We start from the raw sequence: 26,472 nt of genomic DNA on the forward strand, positions 1-26,472 counted from the left end.
TGCAATAAAATGTGCTGTTTGTAATGCTGTTCAATATAGTAATAAGTATTAGTATATGTTAATATTTTCAGATGCAATAAAATGTGCCGAAATCCCAAATGTATTAAAATGATCTATTCATTGAAAATATTTTTCATGTTTCTAGGACGTGCATGGATTTCCATATAGTGTAGACGTGACCATAACACAAATTGAAGATCCTGAGATGCCTGTCTTCTTGGATGGCCCAAGACCTAAATTGAATAAGCTAAAAAAATAAATCAAATTTACAAGTTGCAAAGAGAGGATGATGTTCTTGTCTTCGTGGACGACCCTAACAAAAATTGAATGACCTTCAAAATCAAACAGCTTAACTTGAAGTATATAATAGAATCACCATCTTTATTTCCTGTGAATTTCTTCATAATTCTCCAAACAAATTGAACACTCGACTTCTCGCACTGTTACTGCTGAATACTGGATCGTGGGCAATTTTATCACCTTGTAGGCACTAATGAGTCAATCCCGATACTTAGCGGCAAAGTAGACTAAGGAACACCCCAAAAAACATAATTATTGCGGTCGCAACCATTACTGGGATGCTTAGGAGGTGGTACTCAAAAGGAATTTTCCTAAAAAAAAAACAATATTTGGAGTCACTCAAATACTGTATGACCAATCGGTTGTCAAAATACCAAACAAACAGTGCCCAAGAGGGGGCTACTACACTCACAGCTCACTTGCATCACCACCTGAGCTGCGCTACCGCTTCGCCTCATTAGGAGGTCGAACCAAGGACCTATGGAAGTCGGGCTGCCCCGTCCCCATGGAAACGTAATGGTGTCCTGAGGGAGGAGTTTAGAGGCCTTATAGCAGCACAGACCTCTTTTTCTTTCAAGTAGCAAAGAGGAAAATTTAAGAAATGTCAATAGAAATAAAACTATAGGAAAAAAAGTAAAACATACCTTATGACTTTGTTCATGGACCAAGTATGATAAGACAAATGGCCCTTACAATCCAACAATAAGTAAAACATACCTCGTGAATTCTTCTTCCTCTTCTTCTTCTTCTTCTCTCTCTTCTAGTCTATCCCGCTCTCTTCTGCCCCCCTTTATAATATTTCTTATTTCCACATTTTCTTTCTTCTGTTTTGCATCATTTTCAAACATTGCACTCTCTTCTTCCTCCTCTATCGTTTTGTTTTAATTGCAGTGGAAATGGGAGAGCTTCGATGGAGACACATCAACATGATCTGGAGCTTCTATATGAAGCTATGCTCACTATTACATAGTGGACCCAATATGTAAAGGATCTTGACAGTTTATCTGACGTTAGATAACCAGGTGGTTAGCAATCAAATTCAACATCGTGAATGATCTATTAAGCAATTAATGGTTCTATTTTAGGTACTCGGAAAAATCATATGCCTTTAGTTGCAAAATGCTTTGAGATTTTCTCACTGGCACCAAAAGTGGGAAACTGGATACTAGTTTAAATAATTAAGGAAGCCTATTCCCACTCCTTGGTTTCAGTAATAATACCCCACTATTCGCACTTTTAAATAGGTTGTTTAGAGAATTTGCACGGCAATTTAGTGGAATGCCTTTTGGGGGCTTACTTTTGCACCAGAGAAAACCCACATAGACTAACTTTTTGGCAGAATTTGTCTTGTTTATTAATTCATCCGAGGTTGTTGTTCTCTTATGCAAAATGGATTTCCCGAAATTGCCTAACAAAGCCCTTTCTTAGAATTATAACAAACTTTACAAGCTTTATTAAGAAAAAGAATACAGGGTTTCTTTTGTATTCTAATGCTAACCAGAAAACTAGCATCCTTGATTTAGTTTATTCTGATGTATGTGGCCCTATGACTGTGAAAACTCTTAGTGGTGCATTGTATTTTGTTTCTTTTTTTTTATGATGCATCCAGGAAAGTTTTGACCTATGCTATGAATAACAAAGATTAAGTGTTTGAAATCTTTCAGAGGTTTCATGTTATGGTTGAGGGGCAAACGTCGAAGGCATTGAAATGTCTCTGCTCGGATAATGGCGGCGAGTACACCTCAAGAAAGTACAAGGATTATTGTGTGAAGCATGGCATTAGACATGAGAAGACCGTCCCTTACACGCCACAGCACAATAGTGTTGCAGAAAGAATGAACCACACAATAGTGGATAGAATTAGAAGTATGCTTTCATCTGTTGGGCTACCTAAGGAGTTTTGAGGTGAAGCCATGTGTACAACGTGCTACTTGATAAATCGATCTCCTTCATCGCCATTAGAAGGAGAGGTGCTAGAAAGAGTATGGGCAGACAAAGATGTGTCCTACTTACACTTACGAGTGTTTGGATGCAAGGCCTTTATGCGTGTACCTAAGGAGAATCGAAGCAAGCTGGATGACAAGGCAACCTAATGTGTATTTTTGGGTTATGGTGATGATGAATTTGGGTACAAGTTGTGGGATCCCAAGGCCAAGAAGTTGCATAGAAGTCGCGATGTCCATCATCAAGATATGTCTCTCATAGAAAGGGAAAGAAAGGCGTCAACAAGATATCCATCATCAGAGTATGTGATTCTCACATAAGCTAAACCTGAAAACTTCAAAGAAGCTATGACACATAAGCATAAGGAACAGTGGCAGAAGGCTAAGCAAAAAGGGATCAATTCCTTGCATAAGAACAAAACCCATGAGTTGGTTGAATTGCAAAGAGTCGAAAAGCTTTGAAGAACAAGTGGGTATTCAAAGTGAATAATCAAGATGACAAGAAGAATATGAAGTAGAAAGCAAGGCAAGTTGTGAAAGGATTTAGGCAGGAAAAAGGTATTGATTTTGATGAAATCTTTTCTCCCGTGGTGAATATGTCCTCTATTCGCACTATCCTAAGTCTAGCTGCTAGTCTAGACTTAGAAATTGAACCACTAGATGTCAAGACAACTTTCCTACATGGAGACTTGATTGAAGAAATCTACATGAAACAGCCAGAAGGACTTCATGTAAAGGGCAAACATCACATTGTTTGTAGGTTGAAGAAGAGTTTGTATGGGCTGAAGCAAGCTCCAAGACAGTGGTATCAGAGCCAGATACGTGGTAACCCCGGTGTAGACTCCGAGGATGGAAATATCCCTCGGGGAAGATCTCGGTAACCCTGGTAAGCCATCGAGCACGGAAAAATCCCTTGGGGGAGATCTTGTAGTTCCCACCTTGCCTCCGCATGGAGGGGCGAGATTGTCCACGGTGCTTCCACGTGGAGGTGGAGATTGTTGGGGGGTTTCACTTGAAAGAAATTAATCCACATCGGATAAGTGAGTGGAAGTGGATGGGCTTAAAAGGATTCGGGCACCCTCCCCTTAATGGCTAGCTTTGAGAAAAATACGGAAAGTGGATAGCTGCAAAACTTATCTATGTGAAAAGGGCACCTTTGCTCATATCATCAAAAGACGCACCAATCTTAAAAAGGTAGAGGGCAAAAGACCCTATAGCCCTTCCTGACACCATTAGAGTCCAACATCAATTATTCTCTTTCTAGATTTGAATATTTAATTATTTCTTAAGTCCCTTTCTCTCCTGAAATTTTATATTAGTATACCGGCCATGTTATCAAGGAAATCCTATTATTAAGCACCCTCACCCTCACGTTATTACGAACTACCACATTATCAAGGAAACCCTATTAGCAACCTCTCTCTCTTACAGATCCATTTAAGCTTCTAACCCTCACCCTCACATTATTACAAACTGCCACGTTATCAAGGAAACCCTATTAGCAACCTCTCTATCAAACAGATCCATTTAAGCTTCTACACTGCATAGGCCCGTCGTTACCAATGAACGTAAACTCAGAAACGACAACATTACTAAGAATATACCAGCAACGTTTCTCGGCCAATCGTTGCCAACAAACGAAAACCCTAAACTCAGAAACAACAACGCTATTAAGAATATACCAGCAACATTCCTCAGCCGGTCATTACCGACGAACGGAAACCCTAAACTCATAAACGACAACGTTATTAACAATATATCGTGTCGGCCTGTCGTTCCAACGAATGGAAACCCTAAACTCAGAAACAACAATGTTATTAAGAATATACTTGCAATGTTCCTCCACCCGTCGTTGCCAATGAACGGAAACTGCAACGTTATTAAATTTACCGCCGTGCGTTAAGCGATTACTTCGCTGTCCGGCAAGGTTATTCACTAGTCGACCCGTACTTTTAAATAACTTGAACCCAAAACCGAAACGTTCCGAAACTGAAATCGGCGAAATGTCCCAAATTTTGGCCAAAATTTCAGAAATTTCATCAATTTCTACGAAATTTAAAAAACTATATTATTTTTTTAATCCTTTCCTAAATTTCAGCTGGAATTACTGAAATTTTGGCCCAAAAAAGGGGATTTGATTTCCTTTGTCTTTACCAAATTCACCTGAAATTTCGGGATTTCGGCAAAAGTTTTGGTTTCGGCTTGGTTCGAAATTACCCCCGAAACCGAAATTTAAAACCTTGGTTGCTATCACCAAATTGTATTTTATTTATAACATAAATGAAAAATCTAAAACTCAAAGAGCAATAAACGCATATCGGTGATAGCAACCAATGCATGGGGGCACCCTTTCATCTGGTTTTTGCTTAGAATTCTCCATCAGGTGAAATTTGCTTACTAGCTATGGAAATCTTCCCAGGGTAAGGCAAGAGTTTGAAATCTTGCCAAACATGACCCATAAATTCACAAAATTACCGTAGTAACCATGACCTGAAGAATTTGATGGATCAAATTTTATCAGATGGTAATAAAATGCGTGATTCTTGTTAAACTTTTAAAATTTAGACTACATGTGTTTCGATCAAAGCCTAATAGAACAAGAGGAAAAACCACGGGGACCTAAGGTGTAATTTCATTTCATTTTGGCTGAAACATTTCGTTCCATTCTGAAATATGGAACAAAAACACTATCTTTTCCGTTTTGGCCCGAATTTCATACGTTTCGACCCATTTCAGCCCTTTTTCACTCTATTAAAATTGTTAGAAGGGTACTTCTCATCCCCCCACACGGAAACAAAAAATCCACCCAAAACATGATAGATTATTTTCCTTATTTTTTAGCCACTTTTCACCTCTACTAGTTCTCCTTCTCCCACCAGGCCTACCCTCGTCTCACCTCTTGAGAAACTAATTTATCATGAAAAAAATAATTCATGGTTGCCAAACATAACCTATAAAGTCACAAAATTAATGTAGTCATAAACCAAGACCTAAACAATTTGATGGATCAAATTTTATCAGATGGTAATAAAATGTGTGATTCTTGTTAAACTTTTAAAATTTAGACTACATGTGATTCGATCAAAGCCTAATAGAACAAGAGGAAAAACCACGGGGACCTAAGGTGTCAATTTCATTTCATTTTGGCTGAAACATTTCGTTCCATTCTCAAAAATGGAACAGAAACACGCTATTCCATTTTGGGCAGAATTTTGTTACGTTTCAACCCATTTCAGCTCCTTTTTTTACTGTATTAAAATTGTTAGAAGGATATTTTTCATCTCCCCATTTTAAAATTTAGACTACATGTGATTCGATCAAAGCCTAATAGAACAAGCGGAAAAACCAGGGGGACCTAAGGTGTCAATTTCATTTCATTTTTGCTAAAACATTTTGTTCCATTCTGAAAAATGGAACAAAAACACTCTCTATTCCGTTTTGGCAAGAATTTCGTTATGTTTCGACCCATTTAAGCCCTTTTTTTATTGTATTAAAATTGTTAGAAGGATATTTTTCATCTACACCCCCTTCCCCCAAACATTAAAACCCCTATATAAACCCATCTAAACCCTATTAATTTTCTTTCTTTTATTGATATTTGTAATAAATTTAATGTTTTTAGTAATAGAATGTGCTTCTATTAATTTTGGTTCATATAACGATTTCTTATATGTTTCGAGCAACATTTTTAGATTTTTAAAAAAAGTTCTCCTTATATCATCTTTTCTAAAACAAATCGTGGAAGTAGCCAGAACACCAAAACGATGCTTTCCATTGCCCAAAACGAAGCGGCAAACAAAACCAAATTGAGACCAGAGAAGAGAAAAAGAGATGACTTTCTTAGTAATCAGTTATATGATGTATTCTTTATAATAGAGTCAGGTAAAAATTCTTGGAAAATTTTTGAACATATATACATACCTAGTTGAAACAACTTGATCAGAGAAGTATCCCATAAAAAATTCTTCTACTATTAGAGTGTCAATGGATCAACTTCGAATCAGATCTACCTATGCCTTGGTCACGATGATCTGTTCAGATCCCTTATCGGATCCTATTTTCTATGTCTGGGTCATGATCTATCTTCACTCGAACTGTCCATCAGAGTGTCCTAGGTCCGACTTTCATGGTATACAATTAGGGCTTAAGTTTAAGATAAGTGAAAAATACATATTAAGGATATTAGGATTGTTTTCACTGGCCAAATTTTTGTTGGAGTTCCACGCAAAAGCAAATAGTCCCACATCGGATAAGTGAAATGGCTGGGGATGGGTTATAAGGGAATGGGCACCCTCCCTCCAACAACTAGCTTTTAGGGGTGAGTTCTACTTGGTTAAATTCCCTAGCAAATGGTGTCAGAGGGAATGTCCTCGGAGAAGATCTCGGAAACCCCAGTGTAGTATCTCATGGTTCCCACGTTGTCACCGCGTGGAGGGGCGAGATTGTCCACGTTGCTTCTACGTAGAGGGGGAGATTATTGGGGTTCCATTCAAAAGCAAATAGTCCCAAATCGGATAAGTCAAATGGATGGGGATGGGTTATAAGGGATTGGGCACCCTCCCTCTAACACCTAGTTTTTAGGGTTGAGTTCTACCCGGTTAGATTCCCTACAATTTTTTCCACAATCTTCCATGACGACGAGCTCCACTACGTCCCCATCCTTGGAACCGACCCTCTGATTTATTCTGTTTGAGAAAGTCAGAACGTAAACAAGAAATAGTTGCTGTGCATAGCTCGAGGAGAGAGAAGTGGTAAATTTTTTATATCTTGGTTTTGAGTGTAGGTTTAACAAGAAATTGGTATTTAAGTGAAATATGATCAATGAAAATTTAAGTGAAGAAAAAGTATTTACTATTTTGGGTAAATTTTATTGCTTCTAGTAATTTCCAGTTATTGGTCTCCTCTCCTTTGTCCACTTACAATTACAATGCCCAAATTATATTTTTTAAAGTATATTTTGAGTTTTCCTTAATTTTTCTTATTTATTCATTGTGTTGGTATAGGTTGAAGGCTGCTATATTCTTCATTTTTTTGCACTCCCCCTTATGTCAGGCAACCACATGTCCTTGGGCCTATTCCAATCATACATCCCGTGCCTAAGATAAAGGACCCCAAAAATTAATAGATTATTTTGTTTTTTCTTGGTAGAACCCTAAACAAGGCTTGGTCGATCTGGCTACTGAGAACAGTTACTCTTACTTCTCTGTAATTTCCTTTTTCATTATTATTATTATTTTGATGGGTAAGCTGGGGTTTGCTGGGGCCCTTACTTGTTTATTTGATAAAGAGAAAGATGATACAATTATGGATACAATAAACCATCCCTAACTCGTAACATAAAAGAGAGGGAGATCGAAAATTCAAGATAGGCGAGCACTAAGCCTAGAGATAGAAATGCTTAATATTCCTGAGTCACATAATCAGCTAATTTGATAGGAGTATGTTGGGCTCTTTGAGAGCGTCTTGGCCTAGTTTTCTTGGAAACTTCCTGCCATGGTTTATTTGATTCCTCTAGTTGTGGACTCTCTTCTTCATTGTCCTCTTGCAGTCTTGCTCAATTGGGATCAGATTGACTAGATGATGCTACTCGATCAATGAGAAAGAAGTAAAAATAGCAAATATGATGCCACAAATGGTAAATGGGCCAGACATGTTTCATAACAACGGACCAGATTACATACACATGGCACATGTAAGGGTGTGTGGTAAGAGGCTAAGAACCATCATCTTGCATCATCTTACTGTATTTGGGATGAGCATAATGAAGAAAACTTACAATTTCTCTGTGATTTCGGTCTCCTCAATGAGAGAGAAGTAAAAATAGCAATCATGAAACCAAAAATGGCAAATGGCCAGACATGTATCATATCAACGGACCAGATTACATACGCGTAGCACATGTGAGAATTTAGGTAAGACTTGGGATTAGTGATTTTAGGATTAGTTTCCTTTTATCCATTTGTTTTCAATTTCTAGCTAGTTCTTTGTTAGGTAAGACTTGGGATTATCTTATTTTATATTTGCCTGTGGACATGTTGAGATTATGATTATATTATCTTATGGTGGACTTTACTTTAATGTTGGATTTCATTTCCGCTTCATTGTTGTATTTCGGTTAACGGGCCGAGCTCTGGGCCTTTAAAATCCAGGCCATTACAGCTGCTATCTTCCCCATTTTTATTTCTGAGCTCTCCATACCCCAGGTAACAACATGCCCTTGGGCCTATCCCAATTGCACATCCCACGCACCTAAGACAAAGGACTACAAAAATTCGTAGAAGAGATTTTTCTTGGTAGAACCCTAAACAAGGGTTGGTGGATCTAAGGGGTTATGATCATTTGATTTAAGTATTCAGCACTTGGCTAAAATTATGGTTGACGTTTAAATCAACTAATTAGACTGCATACACGAGGCAGAGTATTTGCTTAAAATGTTATTATTTGCTTAAAATGTCGTGAGTACATAGTATAAATACCAACATGGACTGATTCATCAATGGAAATTTAAGTGAAGAAAAATTATTTGCTTAAAATATATAAGCAAGTACGAGTATAGTAACTAAACTCATGTTATTATTTGCTTAAAATGTCTGGAGTACATAAGTATAAATACCGACATGGACATAGGTAGTCCTCCAAAGAAGCGATCCAACTGATTCTAGCAATTTCCCCCTGGTCCCCCAAAAAAGAAAGAATGAACGGTAGGATAACTCTTACTATCAATGGGTTTAAGAGTATAGCATTTGGGGGCATCAACAGCACTGGAAAGCCGATAATGGTCGACATCTTGAGTATCACCATTTTCCTGTATATACTTCATTTGTCCCACATAACTTGCATGCTTAAATCCTTCATCTGCAAAATGGCCACTCCCCATCTGAGGCCATGGTTCAATGCCAGCGTTGGTAACTCCCCCACCCCATTGAACAATAGTAGCATGATCAGTGAACGTGGAAGAGAAGAGAGCATTTGGCCAGTAACCCACCTTCTTATTATCGTTTCCAAATAATAACCACCAATCTTTGGTCACGGGATCCTACGATTAAATACAACATTCAACAAAAAAGTAATTAAAATAAAAGAATCAATATCTAAAGTCAGAAGGAATGATTCACAAGATACAACTCCCTTCACTCTAAAATAGTGGAAAATCCCTTTAAGTTGTTCCCATACGCGCGCGCGCACACACACACACAGATTTGCTAGCGTCCATCACAGAAGGCATTTTGAGGATGGGGTGTTGCATTGAAAACAGCCACCTCATGAATGAAGGAAAAATCTGCTGAAAAGTGAGCCTAAGTTGCTGCTCTCACATGCAACAGCCCATCCACGAAATGGCTTCAGTGATGGACACTAGCAAATTCCATATATATATATATATATATATATATATATATATATATATATGAGAATAGAGTTCCTGAGGTTAACCTCATATAAGCTTATATGAGGTGGCGCTCATAAAACATAATGCACCCACTTTGTTTGGATGATCCAAACCATTCATTTGCAAGGCCCCATCATAGATAGGGTGTGTACCAAAAATCAGCTCCATTGGATCATCCTAACCCTCCAAAAGTGGAGGAAAAAATGGGTAGATTTATGGGCAAAAAGTATCAATCCATTTTTCCCTCCACTTTTGGATGGGTTAGGATGATCCAATGGAGCTGATTTTTTGTACACACCCTATCTATGATGGGGCCTTTCAAAGGAATGCTTTGGATCATCCTAACAATGTGGGCTCCTTATGTTTTATGAGCGCCACCTCATATAAGCTATATGAGGTTAACCTCAGGAACCCTTTTCTCTCTCTCTCTCTCTCTCTCTCTCTCTATATATATATATATATATATATATATGTGTGTGTGTGTGTGGGGGGGGGGGGGGGGGGGGGGGGGGGAGGTTTATGAGCTATGGCTTAGCCTGAGCAAGCCACTATAAACACACCATCTCCATGTTGTTGGACTCGTCCAACATATCTAAGAAAGCAGTAAACAACCACATGCACAGTTACAACTAAGCAGATAATGACAGATATGATGAGATAAGCAGTAAAGAACTATATCTAAGCAGATAATCAAGATAAGATGAATGAATAAATGCTACAGCTAAGAATGTGAAACTGCACAAGAGATGTATCTAAAGAGTAACCACTCATGATAATGAAGTAAGCACACTAACATGCACCTAACTACGCAGAAGATAATGCTAAGCGGTAAATAACGAAAGTAGAAGAATAAATACACTAGCATGCAGGAGATAATGTTAAGAAAATAGTAACTAATCACATGCTAGAAAAGTAAGCAAGCTGAAAGTAAACACAAAAGAAACCAAAGACAAACACGCAATAAGCTAAAAGATGCAAGGAAAGGAAGAAATCGAAAAATCGACGGTATGTGATGACCAAAAATGCCAAGGAAAAGAAAATGAGACATACGATAGGCTCAGGGAGCGATTCTAAAGGAATCAAGCACAGCGATCCTGATCCGCTAAAGATCGGACAAGTCTCGCGGTCGTCATAGCCTATTGTCATGCTCAGCGAGGACAATCCTTGTGAAGGGGTCACACTACGTCGTCGCCCGTCCCAAAACCAGAGAAAACGTCGGAAAACCAATAAAAATTGAAAAACAACGATCAAAATCGAAAATTGAATAAAAAGAGGGCTCCGAGTGACTTGGCAATCACCATCCTTGCCAATTTTTAGTTTTTGAATTTTTTAGTTTTTTTTTTGCTTTAAAAGGTTTGAAAATGTTTTATTTAAAAAGTCCGAAAATATTTATTTACAAAGTTTGAAAAAATTTATCAAAAGGGTTTTTGAAAAGATTTATTTACAAAGTTTGACTGGACTTGGGATGACGGTCTCAAGCTGCCTACGTACCCTGAGGAAAGGGATCAAGCCAACGTAGTTCGAAACAGCTTTTCGAAAAACATTTTGGTGTTTTTTAAGTTTTTTTTTTTGTTTTTTTGGACTTTTATTATTTGATTTTTATGTTTTTTATCCCTTTTGATTGAATAAGGGTTCTGGCTCAGGAGATCGCCGTCCGTCGTTGCCTGAATCCGAATGAGATGTTTCCGAAATCGATGGAATCCCAAAACTCGAATGGGATCCTAAAAAGAACATATAAGGGGTAACCCCAAAGAACTGGGGTAGATCTAGAAAGACGAAGATGATCTCGAAAATCCCAAAGAAGCGCGAAACTGAGAAGATCACATGAACACTATGAAGATCTCAAAAACTGAGGCAAAGTATGAAGGATAATCAAGAAGAATTGATAAAGGGTTCGTCGCCTTGACTGACTTCTTGGTTATAGAGTGAGGCCTAATTTACAACTGAGCACCACAACCCATACTAAACAGAACTCATCCCTTTCCAAAATGAAAACACGAACAGTCGAGAAGGATTGAATTAGGCTATATACCTGTTTCTCAAATAAGATTGAAGGTGGGTATCAAGAGAAATCCGGGTTTGGGATTGAAATCTATTTTTGTACATAACAGGAACAACCTAAAATGATCAGATCACACTCCGACGACCCAACAGAGCAAACTCACATTATTTGAAGAGCGAATGACTTAGGTTTACACCCTTGGATGATTTTAGCAAAGTAAGCTCATGCTATTCAATGACCAAACACAGACATTAAAAAAAGTTCCAAAGAACAAAGAACCTAATCCATGGCCTTTAGAGCTTAAGAAGCAAGTAGACATCGAAACCGAGTTGAAGAACAGGGCCTCTGACCCATGCTCTGTAAATTTTCGAAATCAAATGAGAAGCCATTGACAAAAGAGCCTCTGACCCCTATGGAAATTGACAAAGAAAGCTAACACATGATTTCAATATGAGAGCAAAGCATTTCTATGTAAAAGGGATTCCAAGCATTCAATGATGAGCCATTGGCGAAATAAAGGTAGAAATGCATGCACTGAATTTGTTGAACAGGAAGAACATCATCAAATCTATGGGTAATCGCAATATTACTATCATTCATGGGTTCGGGTAAAAGAAATCAAACCAAAGTCTGTGAACCATAATATATTATTAAAAATTGATGTCCCATAGCTCACTACAATCTGATGATCAAGAGCACAAACTAGAGAGGTAGGGAAAAACCAAAGGCAAGGCAAATGGGTTCTCCAACTAATAGCAAGTGGATTAATTACATTCACCAACACAAGGTAGTATCGAAATTATCAACTGAGGGACCCTTATAAGCGCTACCCTGTTGTGATGATTGCATAATTCTTTGCTTTCTTTAGACCCCTAGCATATGAAGGAAATTACTAAAATGCTGAAATTCATGAGCTAGGAATCATGAAGATAAAGATTAATCATCAGGAGTGGAGAGATAAAAGGAATGCCATGAGATGAGCCAATTGATAGATTTCCAACTAAACAATAAAGAAAATCATCATCTGAAGATGACTACCATAAGCTCAAGCTTGCAAATCAAGGGGCATTGAATCATGAAACACCAAGAATAGAGGTGACAAAAAAAGAATACCTGGGAACAGAATTTCGAGAAATAAGTCCAAAGAATTTTCAGAGATCACAATTAAACTTCAAAACTCAACCAGACAACCAGTCCCTACTGTAAATTCTGACCAAAGTGCTTAAGAGGGTGAGAAATTACCTGAGCTGGCGTAGGTACTTTTTTTATTTTCCGTTGCCGGTGTCGATATTGGGCGAAACAGCGTTAATGAAATCCGAAATTGATGGCTCCTTCTCCCCTCTTCTATACTCCTCTACAAGCTCTTTTAAAAGAAAAAAGAAATACAAATCAAGTTGATTGTTCCCCTTTTTCCGAAATTGATATGGAGGAGGGTTTCGTGATTCACGGGGTCTGTGACGGAGAAAATGATGGTGGTAGAGGTAGGAGGTGGCTATTGGTAGCTGGGGGGGTCGGCAATGGGGTTGGGACTAAATTATCGAAGGAGATAGAAAGGGGTTTTGATGGAAATAAGAAAATGGGGCTGACGTGGTGCAAAAGGGGGTATGTTGATGGCTGCCAAACCTTCTCCTCTTTCTCTTCTTCACCGAACCCTAAAGGCAAAGCTACTTTCCTTCAAACCCTCTTCTTCCTCCTCTAGAACCCTAAAGCCTGCAACCCTTTCTCCTTGGAACCCATTTCATTTTCTTCTACTTCTTCCTTAAAACCCATATGAATTTCTACAGCAAAAGTCAGAAAGAGAAAGAGAAAGAGATTGAAATGTTGGGTGGATTGAGGAGAAGATGTTGGTGGTGAAATCGAATTGAAATGGTGGATTGAGATCTGGAGATGGAGACATTGGAAATGGAGGTGGTGGTGGCGATGGTGATGTGAAGAACAATAAAAATGGTGGAGGAAACGATGGGTGTGAAAGAGATGGCAGAAATGGAGGCTGTGGCCGCAAAGGGGCGATGGTGGAGAGATCTAGATGAGGGTTTGAGAAGTAGAGAAGAGTGAAAAATGGTGTTCGTGGAGGTGGTGGTGCAAAGGTGCAGATGGTGGTGGCGAGGGTGGAGCGGCCGAAGATGGGAGAGGTTGAAGAAGACCCATCTCTCTCTCTCTCTCTCTCTCTGCCTTTCTTTCTTGCTGATGAATAGACCCCCCTAAATCCCTCATCGTTTCTGCTTATATGAAAAAGGGGGGAATGCCCATTTCAGCACCCGCTTGTTTTGATAATTCCACTTTGTGTATGTCTTCTCCAGTTCTCCTCCTTTAATCATTTGTACATGGGGACTGATATTGGCACACCCTTAGTTTGATAAGCCACTCCCCTCTTCCTTTGTACCGCCCATTTTATAGAAAAAGTAAAATATTTGCTTCCTCCATCCTCATCTGGACAGCCCCTTCTAGTGGGATTATGAATACTCTTTTCATATTACAAGGGGGTGTCTCGGGTGAGACAAACCCAAGTAAACAAAAATGATGTATTGACCCCTTTTCCTTTCTATAAACAGCCCCCATTTAGGAGATTTTTGCCAATTTCCAAAGGGAGGGTGGTCTGGACAAAGAAGCCAAGTGATGAAAATATTGCAATATATTTAACCTTTTATACTTGATGGGCATTGTTCATCCAGCCGATTCACCCCCCTTTGCGCCAAAATGATATTTGATTTTCCATGCTTTGATTATTGCACTAACTGGCCTTGACTTTTCTACTTGATTGATTTGCAATTGATATCACCACGTCCATGCTTTGGTAAGAGCACAAACTTAGCTTGTCTTTTGTCTGATTTTAACTTGAAAATGTAATAACCATTTGATTGCTGTTTAAATACCAAAAGACAAGGTAAGTTAGTGAAAGTATCAAAGCGAGGTCGAGTCGGCATCATCTGCATTTGGGAGGTTTGTATAGAGGTGCCAAAACCAAAACTCAGGGATACTTTTGTAATTTTTCAATTTTCTTTCAAAAATGAAGAGAAAAGATTGGGGCAACTAAACAAAGGTACCTAATGAGAGTTTAGAGATTAATTGGGCTTCAATGAGACTTTGAGAATAATCTTGAAATGAGTATTTTTTGGGTTTATTTCGCACTCGGGGTCGGTTCTTCGAGAATTTTGGGATTAGTTTCGGGACTTTATTCGATTTTGGGGAAAAGGGTCTGGTAAAAATGGGGTGTCTACACATACATGTTTAGTAATGGCACACCCAATTTCTTTCTCGAGGCAGAGGAGAGGAGAAAGACAAGTACGGTGAAGGTGGTTCCAAGTTCCAACTATATTGCTTCCCACGACGACTCTTCTTTTAAGATGAAACAGGAAAAAAAACAGAAGGAAAGTAGAAAGAAAACAAACCGTGGGAGGAAGAGGGGAAACAACTTCTTATCTTCTGCTCAGAGGTTTTCCAGAACCCTCCTCTTTGAAATGCTTTCATTCTACCAAATCCTCCCCATTTCCTTTTCTCTCCCTTCTCTGAATCCCATCAAACCCTACCTACTTTTGAACAACCAGAACTTATCGTCTCTCCCTAAAGTACAACTCTCTAGCTCCCTCTCACTAGTGCAACACTTTTGTACATCTACATACCCCCTTTCTCCAACATCAACAGTTAGTGGGCCCTTGATTAGTTTACAACATCAGTAAAATATAGGGAAAATTACATTTACACCCCGTTTCTGACACATCCACTTCTACCCCTATAGTTTAAAACTTGACAACTACACCCCCTGTAGTTTCAATTTGTATAAGGTAGGCCCCTCAGTTGACAGTTCGTCCACAGATTGAAGGGTAAGGATGATCCGATGGAGCTTATTTTTTGGACACACCCTATCTATGTGAGGGCCCATCAAATGAACGCTTTGGATATCCAAAGCGTTCATTTGATGGGCCTTGACATAGATAGGGTGGCCCACATTGTTTGGATGATCCAAAGCGTTCATTTGATGGGCCCTCACATAGATAGGGTGTGCCTAAAAAATCAGCTCCATCGGATCATCCTAACCCTTCAATATGTGGACGAACCGTCAACTGAGGGGGTCTACCTTACACAAATTGAAACCACATGGGGTGTAGTTGTCACATTTTAAACTATAGGCGTAGAAGTGGATGTGTCAGAAGAAACTAGAGGGGGTGTAAATGTAATTTTTCCTAAAATATAATTAGCCTCCCCCCTTCCACTGCACACCTTACACTAAAAAGTGTAATTAAAAAAAAAAAAAAAACCTGATTCAAAAATCCAAACCGTCCATTTGTTGGCCCCAACAGATCGGAGCATTAAGATTATCATATGAAGATGATTTTTGTAGAAAATCAAATGAAAGGTTCGGATCTTGGAATAAGGGCCCCAATCAATTTTCTAATAAATATGTACATAGGGATGTGCTTCTTCTGTCTTGTCTTCGCTGCCGTTTCAGGAGACAGCCCTGCTTCTGTTTGACAGTGACATACCATTATCGATTCTCTAATACACCCCCCTGCTTCTTCCCTCCTATTTTCTAAAGGGTGATGATATTTTCACCCCCTGCAGTACTTGCACACCCGTCATGTAACGTGGTTTGAGATAAAGTTGCCCACTTTTCACGTCTAATCAAGTTATAAGGGGGTGTGCACGTAACGAAGAGGGGTCAAAATATCATCTCCCTTTCTAAAATACCCCTCCTCCCGATTCTCCCATTCCGATGAATGACCGTCTCTTCATTTTTCTCTTTCCTATAATACCCTTCCTCATGATCACCGTGTTCTTTTACCTTTTTTGTTCTTTGATCTTTTTCCCCCTTTTGCTGCGTTCTCAGGTTGCAGGAATCAGGACTCGGGACTCAAAATTATACTCCCATTCTCCCTTAAGGCTCTGATCACTTGTGTTTCCGGGAAAGTCTGTTCACTTGCGTTCTCGGGAAAGTAAATCCCTGGAAAATAGCCTCTTTTTTTCTTGACAAGACAAAATTCTGGTGTTCACTTCCTTTCCTGAGAAACTAACAAGCCTAGGTGGAAAATGTCAAATAATGACATGGAAATTGCCAAAAATAATGTGGAAATGTCTCTTTTCTCACAAGTGTGGGAAACCAAATCCCACTATTTTGGTCGGATTTGCTTTCCCGGAAAAACTAGTGAAAAAAGATGGGCAAGCAGTTTCTCAGGAAACCTTTTCCTGCACAGATCCTGCGCACATGAACAGGCGCGGGAAACCTTTTCTTACACAGTTTCCCTGTATTTCTTTTCCTAATGCACGTCAGATTCCCGAGAAGCCTTTTCCTTTCCTTTCCCGGAAAAACAAGTGAACAGAGCCTAAATGGAATGAGAACAAAATAAAAATAATAATTTTAATTCAAAACACCACCTCCTCTTGGGACGGAGAACAGATTCCAACATTAATTCCCCCCCACTAATTAATTCCACTCGGTAGTCCATTCTGGTGTCGATTCCACCCCTTGATTTCATTCCTCTTTAGCATTGGATGAAATGACCGTTTTGTAAAAGAAAGAAAAAATGACAGTCCCATCTTCAAATCATCAAATGTAACAAAAAGCTATGAGATGGGTATTTGTTAAGCATCATTTAAATGCCTCTGGGAATTGGAATTTACACATACATTTTGACTTTTACACATGTTTTGAGATTTTATCCTCAAAGTATGTGTAAATTCAAGATCCCAAGGGCAATTAAATGGTGCTTAACAGTGCCCTTAGGGCGCTCGTTAGCAATCAAATGTAATAAAAAGCTATGAGATGGGTATTTATGGTTCACGAGGTGAGAGGCAGTTTCATTATTTAAGGAGGGGTACTCTTTTTGTAGGAAAAAGAAGCAAAGATATTGGGATTCCACGGAGGGAGAATTTTGGAAACATAAACACATATTACCTCTCTCTCTCTCTCCTGATCTCTCTATCTTTAAGAGATAGCATTAATAAGGAGAATGATATTATAGGATTGGAGACACAGATAATTCGGCCCACCAACTTTTTATCACCACAAAATGGACCTATAACCAAACCTAGCTTAGAGTACTTGTAGTGGAAATGCCATGGCCAAAAACTCACGTACGATTTGACAACTTTCATACTCATACTTTGGAAAAGTTCTCAAAGTTAACTTTGTCAAAATAACCATCTTGCCAAGCTTTAAATTAAGAAATAAGAAACTACCAGTAAACTAAAGTTTTTGAGAGAAAAAAAGACTAAAATACTGTTTTCCTAAGAAAACCAGTTTAAACTCTAGAAACCCTAGTTTCCTGTCCTACCCCGTTCCCCTCTCTCTGTGTATGATTTTTTGCTTATTTTCGTTGGATATCCTAGAATGATTCACTCACTGTCCTTGCATACTCGAGTTCCTTAAAATGAAACCAACTAATGATTTTTTTTTTGTTGAAATGGCATATATTATAGAAGAAACAGAAGGGACACCCGAAAGGGAATACCCAAAGCCAGCACTAATGCATTATTGCAGGAAGGCTGATGTACCTCGCGTGGGAAAGATTCAACGGGCCTGATTGACACGTACACTGTCCCATGTAAAGAAAAGGGAATTTATCATGGAAAATGTTATTAGCACAACCACATTTTGATAATTTCACAAACCCAGCTGTCTTTTCCTTCTGATTATTGACTCGTGACTCGTGAGAGCTTTTGGGGAAATGTAATAACTTTCTCACAGCTCTTTAATTACTAAAAGACAAGATGGCGTGTGAAAATATCAAAATATAGTTATGCTGAGTCATTTCCATTTTTTTTAAATCTTGGCATCATATAAAAACTCTCTTGCTAGTTTAACAAAAGTTGCCTGCTAGTTTAACAAAAGTTGCCACCCACTTCTATAGATGACCAAGTCATTAAAAGCAATGCTACATTTGCTATTTGGAATAGATGACTAAGTCATTAAAAGAATTCCTTCAATCTTCATCTTGTGTCCACTCATTACTCATAATGATTTTAATTACAAGGTATGTGCATCTCATGTCCACTCATACCTATATTTGTTAGAATATGAGAGATCTAGATCATCTTGGCCATGGATTAATCACTAATCTTAGATTCATTGTAATTAATCCTAATGAGTATTTATACAGCTGCAATTTCACGGAAAGCCATGCTTTTGGAGGATTGAACAAAATTTGTCTCATTCAATCAATTCATGTGAGAGGGATTTGCTAGGGACTATCGCAGAGGGCATTTCGCGGGCAGGCTGTTGTGAGAGAGCAGCCAGATAGGCTCACTTTTCAAGGTATTTTGTCTTATTCATTTGATTCATATGAGGTGGCTGCTCTCTCATGCAACAACCAGTCCATGAAAAATAATGATGATATAAAACCTTGTTTTTTTATTTCTGGAATGGCAATAATGATAAAAAGCCTTTTTAAAGTTATTTATGGAATGGCATTAACGATAGAAAACCTAATCTAACCTAGTTACCCTATCTAGTGTAAGGGGTGCATCCCCTGCATGTATTCTAGTTTAGTTGCCTATTCTATCACCAGGATGATCCCATACTGATATCTCTCAAATGGATGCAACTCACGTCGAGTTCAACCCGAAAAAAAGTCGGGTTGGGTTTTCCTAACCCGTGTTGAGTTCAGGTCAGGCTCAGGTTGATGGCTTGGGCAACCCGACCCGAGTGAAACCCGACATTTTTTTTATCATTTTCTAGCTTCTAGTAAAATTAAAAACCCTAGTTGGGTCAGGCTGGAACTTGGGTCAGGTTGGGTTGGAAAAAAGCGTACTTCATGAGGTTGGGTCGGGTTGAACCTCGTCGGATTGAACCTCGTCGGCTTCTACCGGATCCGGGTTGAGTAAATGGTTCCTCGGGTTGGGTTCGGCTTGGACTCAACCCGACCTGAGTTGCACCCCTAGTTTTTTTCACACTAAATTCCAAGTTCGGAATTTCAAAATTCTGCACATATATATTTAGTGCTAGAAAATAGGGTTAATTTATGTGTAAAGAAAATGGCATGCATGCAAACATAACATGAAGAGATAAGGACAATTGCTACGCTGAACACTATTGGCCAGTTGACATACACCGTGGTTTTTTGAAGAAACCCTAAACCGCCTAGAGGGGCCACCATCCCAATTCAAATTCCCATGCATAGGGTGCCCACTATTTATACCAGGCTGTGGAGTGGGTCCCACCAACACCACACAAATCCACGCATCGGGTGGTGCCCACCTTTCTGCCTCATGTTTTGTTGGAGTAGGGCCAGCATTTTACACCCATGCATATCATGATGAGGGCCTACCATTTTACACCTCATGTTTTGACGGGGGCCCACCATTTAACACCAAGACATGGCATGGTGGGGTCTACCAGTTTACACCCCATGTTTTAACGAGTGGGGCCCAACAGTACCACCAAACCCATGCATGAGGTGGGGCCTACCATTTATACTTCTCATTTTGATGTGTCTGGGCCCACTACTTTACATGCCAAGAATGCTAGTGTATTAAAAATGGAACCAACTCAATGTAGTGCTGTGTGTTGTTACATGTTATTTATTCTTTGGAGAATTAGAGGTGGCCGTTCTCAGACGATATTTAAAGGAAAATCAGATGTGATTGATAACTTCCTTCTTTGATTATTTAAACTATATATTCCGCTGCATCATTAACAAAATCGAAGATTATTTAAACTATTTCCACTCCATTTTTTCAATAATAACACTACTCTTTGCTTTGCACTTTTTTTTAAAATCAGTTGTTGAAAGCATTTTTGGAATTATAACAAACTTTAAAAGCAAGAAAAGTGTTCAAGCAAAGGCATGGGCTCATAGAGCCAGATCATGAATCATGGGTGTGGGAAAATACTTACAAAGAGAGGCTAAATGTGGGCCAATAAAGTGGCTAACAGCCACCAAAAGCAGTGCCTCCTTTTCTTCCCTTGGCCACCCCTCCAGCGTATTTATGACTACTCTTTTACACTGTGAGGGGGTAGCCCGTGACGAAAAGGGAGCAAATATATCATTTCCTATTTGAATAATGTATACAGCTATGTTCTAGGTGAAGAGGACTAGACTGAAGGGAGCCCTTGCAAATATCGGATGAAAGGGCGCCCCCATTGGTTGCTATCAAGGTCTAAAATTTCATCCGAAATCTGAAATTTTGGACCGAAATTTCGGATTTCGGTCAAGACCAAAACCAAAACGTTCCGAAACCGAAATTGGCAAAACATCCCAAATTTCGGCCTACATTTTGAAAATTTCGGCCGAAATCTCAGAAATTTTGTCAATTTCAACGAAATTTTTTTTAAAAAAAATCTGTTTTTATTCCTTTCCTAAATTTCAGCCGAAATTACTGAAATTTTGGCCCAAAAAAGGGGATTTGATTTCGTCTGTCTTTACCAAATTTCGCATGACCAAAATGGGGATTTCGGCTAAAATTTCGATTTGGGCTAGGTCTGAAAGTACCCTCGAAACCGAAATTTAAATCCTTAGTTGCTATGACCAAATTGTATTTTATTTATAACATAACCGAAAAATCTAAAAATCAAAGAGCAATAAACGCATACCGGTGATAGCAACCAATGGGAGCCCCCTTTCATCTTATTTTTGCTTAGAATTCTCTATTAGGTGAAATTTGCTTACTAGCTATGGAAATCTTCCCAGGTTAAGGCAAGAGTTTGATATTCAATATAAATTTCAAAATTTGAATAAAAGAAGTTATTTGCGACACAGTGACAAACTTGTTTTTCCAATCTTGCAAACAATCCTATGGAGTGATTACATGTCACTCTTTCGTTACACATTTTTTTTTAGAGAAAGATAACTGTTAACATGCAAAGAAGACATGCAACTGCGTATCAATAGGCAAAAGACATCCCCGAATACGAAACAGGTCAGTGTCTCTTAAATTCAATATTTCTATCCGACTCTAGAACTGAAAAACACTAAAACGATGCTTTCCATCGACCAAAACGAAGCGGCAAACAAAACGGAATTGAGACCTTAGACGAGGACTGTCCATCAGAGTGTCAACAGATCAGAGAAGAGAAAAAGAGATGACTTTCTTAGTAATCAGTTATCTGATGTATTCTTTATAATAGAGTCAGGCAAAAATTCTTGGAAAAATTTTGAACATAAATACCTAGTTGAAACAACTTGATCAAAGAAGTATCACATAAAAAATTCTTCTGCAATTAGAGTGTCAATGGATCAACTTCGAATCAGATCTACCTATGTCTTGGTCACGATGCTCTGTTCATATCCCTTATCGGATCCTATTTTCTATGTCTGGGTCATGATCTATCTTGACTCCACTACAACAAAACTGTACTTTCCCTACCGACCCGTTATTATTCAGTAGGGAAAAGTTCAGTCTTTCCCTACGGATTTAAATTCTGTAGGGAATATAATAGTATCCCTACGGCTACTTATTTAGCGGTAGGTGTAGAACTTTTAACTACGGAATTTGTAGTATTCCGTAGGGAAATCTCGATATATACGCCTACGGTTTGTTTCCCTACTGAAATTAGTATTTTACCGTAGGCAGAATTGGTCTTTTACCGACGGATAATCCAAGCATACCGTAGGGATTAATTTTATTTATATCCCTACTGATTTTCGCACTTGAGGCGCGCTCGGGAAGGCGGAAAACACAAATTCCGAACTCATTTTCCAGTAACGCCCCTGTTTATTTTTTAAAATGGCAAAATTACCCCCAAGAGGGTAAACATGCCCTAGCCTTGAAGTTATCGATTTTTTATCTTTCCCTCTCTCCCGTCACAACCCGTAACCCTAACCCACAAGTAGCCTCTTCTGGTTTTGGCAAGGAAACCCTAATCCTAACCCATAAGTAGCTTCTTCTCATTTTGGCTTGGTTTTGTGGGAGAAGAAGGGAGAAGGAGAAGAGGAAGAAAAAGAGAGTTTGAAGTGTAAAATCAGCCATCCATTTCCACCCATCCTCTCTCCCTCATCTGTTTTCTTAGGGTTTATAAATAGACCCTCTTGATCACCACCCCCATCTTAGCTATCCATTTCCACCTCCATTCCTTCCATCCAAAAGAAGAAAGGTGTTCTCTAATTTTCTTAGGGTTTAGAGAAGAGCAAAACAGCAGAGGCACTTTTAGGGTTTGAAAGAAGAAGAAAAGAGGAAGGGATCTAATTTCCCTCTCATTAAAAAGGCGAAATTTGTGGTGCGAAATCATCTAGAAGAGAAGAAGGATTCGAGGGTTTCTGAAAGGTAACTTTCTTATTTCTATGCCTGACATTGCTGATTCGAATGAAAACTTGCTGATTTTTTTTTTTAAGTAGTGGAAAACTTGCTTTATAGAATAAAAACTCACTTAAAACCCCCACAAGACACACTTATGTTAGAAAACATGGCACTCGTAATGGGTTACTCTTGACTGTGTTGAGGTTCAGCTTGATTATTTTGAGATTTTGAATATATTCAAGAACTGATGGTTGACTTGAAACTCTGATATTTTGATTTCTGTGTTCAACCTGGGACAATGAAAGGCTTGTATAGATTTTAAAAGGTGTTTCAACTGAGTAAATAAAGGGCTTACAGATTATAGAAGAAGGCATTGGAAAATATTTTTAAAATAAATAGAAAGGGCTTTTACTTTTTTAATATGGGTTTTGCCGAAGTAATTTTGTAAATGGCAATGAAAATTGTTTTATTTGAGTTTTTATAAGGCCGTCAAGTCCTGTGTAGGCTGTACCGCCCTTGCTAACAGCAGCCCACACGAGTTATTAGCATCTTGTTTTTCTTCCACTTCTCATTATCTTCTAACTCGTGTCCTCTCAATTCTCTCCGTCTTACTTAGTAAGCTATATTTTTACCCTCAGAAAAATATGGCCAAACACCATATAATTTATCAAGAAAAATAAAATAATAAATCATCTTTTTGCTTAAAAGAAAGAAAAATGTAATATACCATTTGTCGCTTAAAAGAAATAAAAAATATATGATGGCGAATGAAAAATAGAGTGGGCAAAACACAGGCAGGGATATCCCAACCGTTCATTTGCCGGTCATTGCCGTAGATAAGGTCATAGATTTCCTACTCCCATCAAGCTATCCAATTATGTAACTCACGAGTATTGAGTAGTTCGAACTCTTAGGTTTAGTGTTCGTCTATCCCGAGTTCTGGATCTCCCTCTCATCTGTTCTGAGTTAGGGATGGCGTATTGGTCCCCCGCCAAACCCCGGCTTACACACCCAACAGAAAAGGAAAAAAAAAAGATATTCCCGTCATGCAGTAAAATTTAACAAGATTAGGACAACAAATAATATCATGAATTTAACGGAATATTTTTGCCTAAAATAAAATAGGAAGGTATCTGGACTATGTTTCATAATCTCGAAAAAAATTCGGGACTTTATTGTTTTATCAAGAAATTGCAAAACATTAAAAAAATAAGGAACATAGAAACATGTGATGTGCAGTTACAGAGTCTCCATTGATCTGTTTTGCTTTAAACAATGAGAAGACAGCTCAAGGGGGGAACATGAGAATTCTTGCCTTCAGGATGAGCTCAAGACAGCTTATGAATATAGACATTAGAGGACTCCACTCAGAATGTGATAAAAGTTTCAGAGGGTATGATCAAAATTCAATAGAAATCAGGTATCAATTAATACATACCAGTTTGTACTCTTAAGTGATAATTTAATTGCTTATAGACATCTTAGCTACTCCGCAATCAGATGTCTATGCTTCTGAAACGGCTTGAGTCTGTTTTATTCTCTTGTTATCTTTCACCTCATTCTGAACTGTATCACCTTCATCTTCTCCGACCTTTCTAACTTCGATCCGAGCAAAAATGGGCTTAGGTTCTTCCATGACCTGACCCGTTTTCAGCCCTCCCCATTTGGCATCATTCTACATAATGAAGGGCATGAAATTGATCAGAAATCGAATTGGTGACCAACAGGGAGGATGAGCTACTTGAGAAAAAAAAATATTAATAATAATTCATAAACCAATCTCATACTAGGCCAGCTTACAAAAGTAATCTGTAAAAGTTTCAATCAATTTTCTTAAAAAAGTTCATTTGAAGATCAATACAGAAAGGTCTTCAACTGAAAGGGGTTAAAATTAGATAAGTCATTCGCATTTTTTTATGAGTAAAAAAAAAAGGTCTCTAAAATGTTTCATTTATTATTTTATTGTGATTTAGTTTGATTTTTTTCCTGTGCTCGATTCAGTTAAACTCTAGAAAAATTGTAGCGGTGGGTCCCGGTGCTCGTGATAGAGGTGGAAATCTTATTCTTGTTGCTTTCAAAGAAGGAGACTCTGTTCTTTTGCCTGAATATTGAGGGACTGAAGCAAAGTTGGGCGAGTAAGTTCCTTTTTGTCTTCTTCTTCTTCATAAGGTCTTGAACAAATATTTGGTGTTGGACTTGGAGGATTATTCATAAAGCTTGCAATCTTTGACTAGTAGATTCCTCTCTATCTAATATTATTCATTTGCTAGTTACATCAATTGAATGGTTACTGCTACCTGTAGACAAGGCTTGCAATTTTCTAACTGATATAGGTTTTTTCTTATCAAAACTTTTTTTCTATTGCTCCTTGTGTTTGAAAACATTTGTTTCTCGACAAGTTGTCTCACAATCATCATAATTTTGATTTGCTCCGTGATGGCCGACTCTTTCGGTTTACTTCTTATGGCACTCATATATAGCAACCGTAGGCACATCCGTTGGCACTTCTAGGTTTCAAAAAGAGTGAAGAAATACCGTGATTCCTATATGAATCAGTTTCACCACATTGAGATCCTTTGTAAATACTCTCCATCCAAATTGCAAGCCAATCCAAATCCCAACAGTGAGGAACAGTCCCAGAACCACACTCAACTGGAAAATAGAACATACTTAGTATTTTCAGAAAATATAAGGACAAAGGGCCAACCCCATCAACTCTATGGGGCAAAAAATCCCATCGTGAAACGACTAAGTCCAAAAACGAGGTAATATTACAAAATAAAGTAGCCAATTTGGAAGAGGAGCTGAGGCAAGTGAAAGAGATACTCATTCAAAATGTAAGAACATAACCTTAGTCTCTCTCTCTCTGTCTCTTTGTCTCTCTCTCTCTCTCTCTCTCTCTCTCTGTACTAGATTCTTGATTTTTCTTAATTGCTACTTTTATATGGGATCTCGGGGTTCAGAACTTGTGATCAATGTGATTTATTTACAAATTCAATGAATTTTACCTATACATGTACGATTTATCACCAATTTTTTTGTTTATGAATACATCCATGTATGATTCATTTTTATTAATTAATGGCAGGCCATTATCGGACGCAACGTTGATTTGCCGAATCAAGTGCACTCTTCGGTTGCAAGTCGTGTTGATCAACCCGATGCTCATGTTGCCCAATCTATAGTTCCTCCTGTTGCTCCTCATACAAATCCACTGGCTCTTCCCACTAGTCTTCCTCCTATTGCTCCTACTAATACTCCTATTGATGTTCCTACCATTCCTTTTTCTAAAGCTCCTCGTACCGCTCCAGTTGTTGGTCAGGTCACTCGTGCTTCACCTCGGGCTAAGGCTCGTAATAACAAGGTATTTACATTTTTTTAGTGAGTACATGATAGTTTCTAAGGTTGGATGACTGATGTTCATATCTATTTGACCACCAAATTTGCAACTTAATTGTTTTCAGACTCATGAATGCATTCCATGTAAGTTGAAGAATAGTGAAGGCAAATTTGTGGCAAAAGGGTTCTTTAAAAATGAAGATCCCACCTTAATTATAGGAGGAAAAAAATTGGGAGAGGGATGGTGTGTAGTAACTATTAATGGAGGTATATCTCGAGAAGCGAAGTTGCCAAGACCAACTGGAAAGATGCAAGTCATCGCGGATGCCTTA

General features: G+C 38.5%; 2 long non-coding RNA genes across 2 annotated transcripts; one reads left to right on the forward strand and one right to left on the reverse strand.

The window, feature by feature from the left end:
• Positions 1–8,794: 8,794 nt before the first annotated feature.
• Positions 8,795–15,011, reverse strand: LOC143868764 (uncharacterized). The gene is made up of 2 exons (XR_013244442.1): positions 12,875–15,011; positions 8,795–9,279 (listed from the first exon to the last, which is right to left on the reverse strand). It is a non-coding gene; the product is annotated as an uncharacterized LOC143868764 (long non-coding RNA).
• Positions 15,012–25,503: 10,492 nt separating this feature from the next.
• On the forward strand, positions 25,504–26,443 carry LOC143868760 (uncharacterized). Its single transcript, XR_013244440.1, has 3 exons — positions 25,504–25,638; positions 25,890–26,165; positions 26,266–26,443. It is a non-coding gene; the product is annotated as an uncharacterized LOC143868760 (long non-coding RNA).
• Positions 26,444–26,472: the final 29 nt, after the last annotated feature.

The sequence above is a fragment of the Tasmannia lanceolata genome, unplaced genomic scaffold, assembly GCF_043159265.1.
Source record: "Tasmannia lanceolata isolate RefF3 unplaced genomic scaffold, GAP_Taslan_0.1 ptg000655l, whole genome shotgun sequence".
Lineage (NCBI taxonomy): Eukaryota > Viridiplantae > Streptophyta > Magnoliopsida > Canellales > Winteraceae > Tasmannia > Tasmannia lanceolata.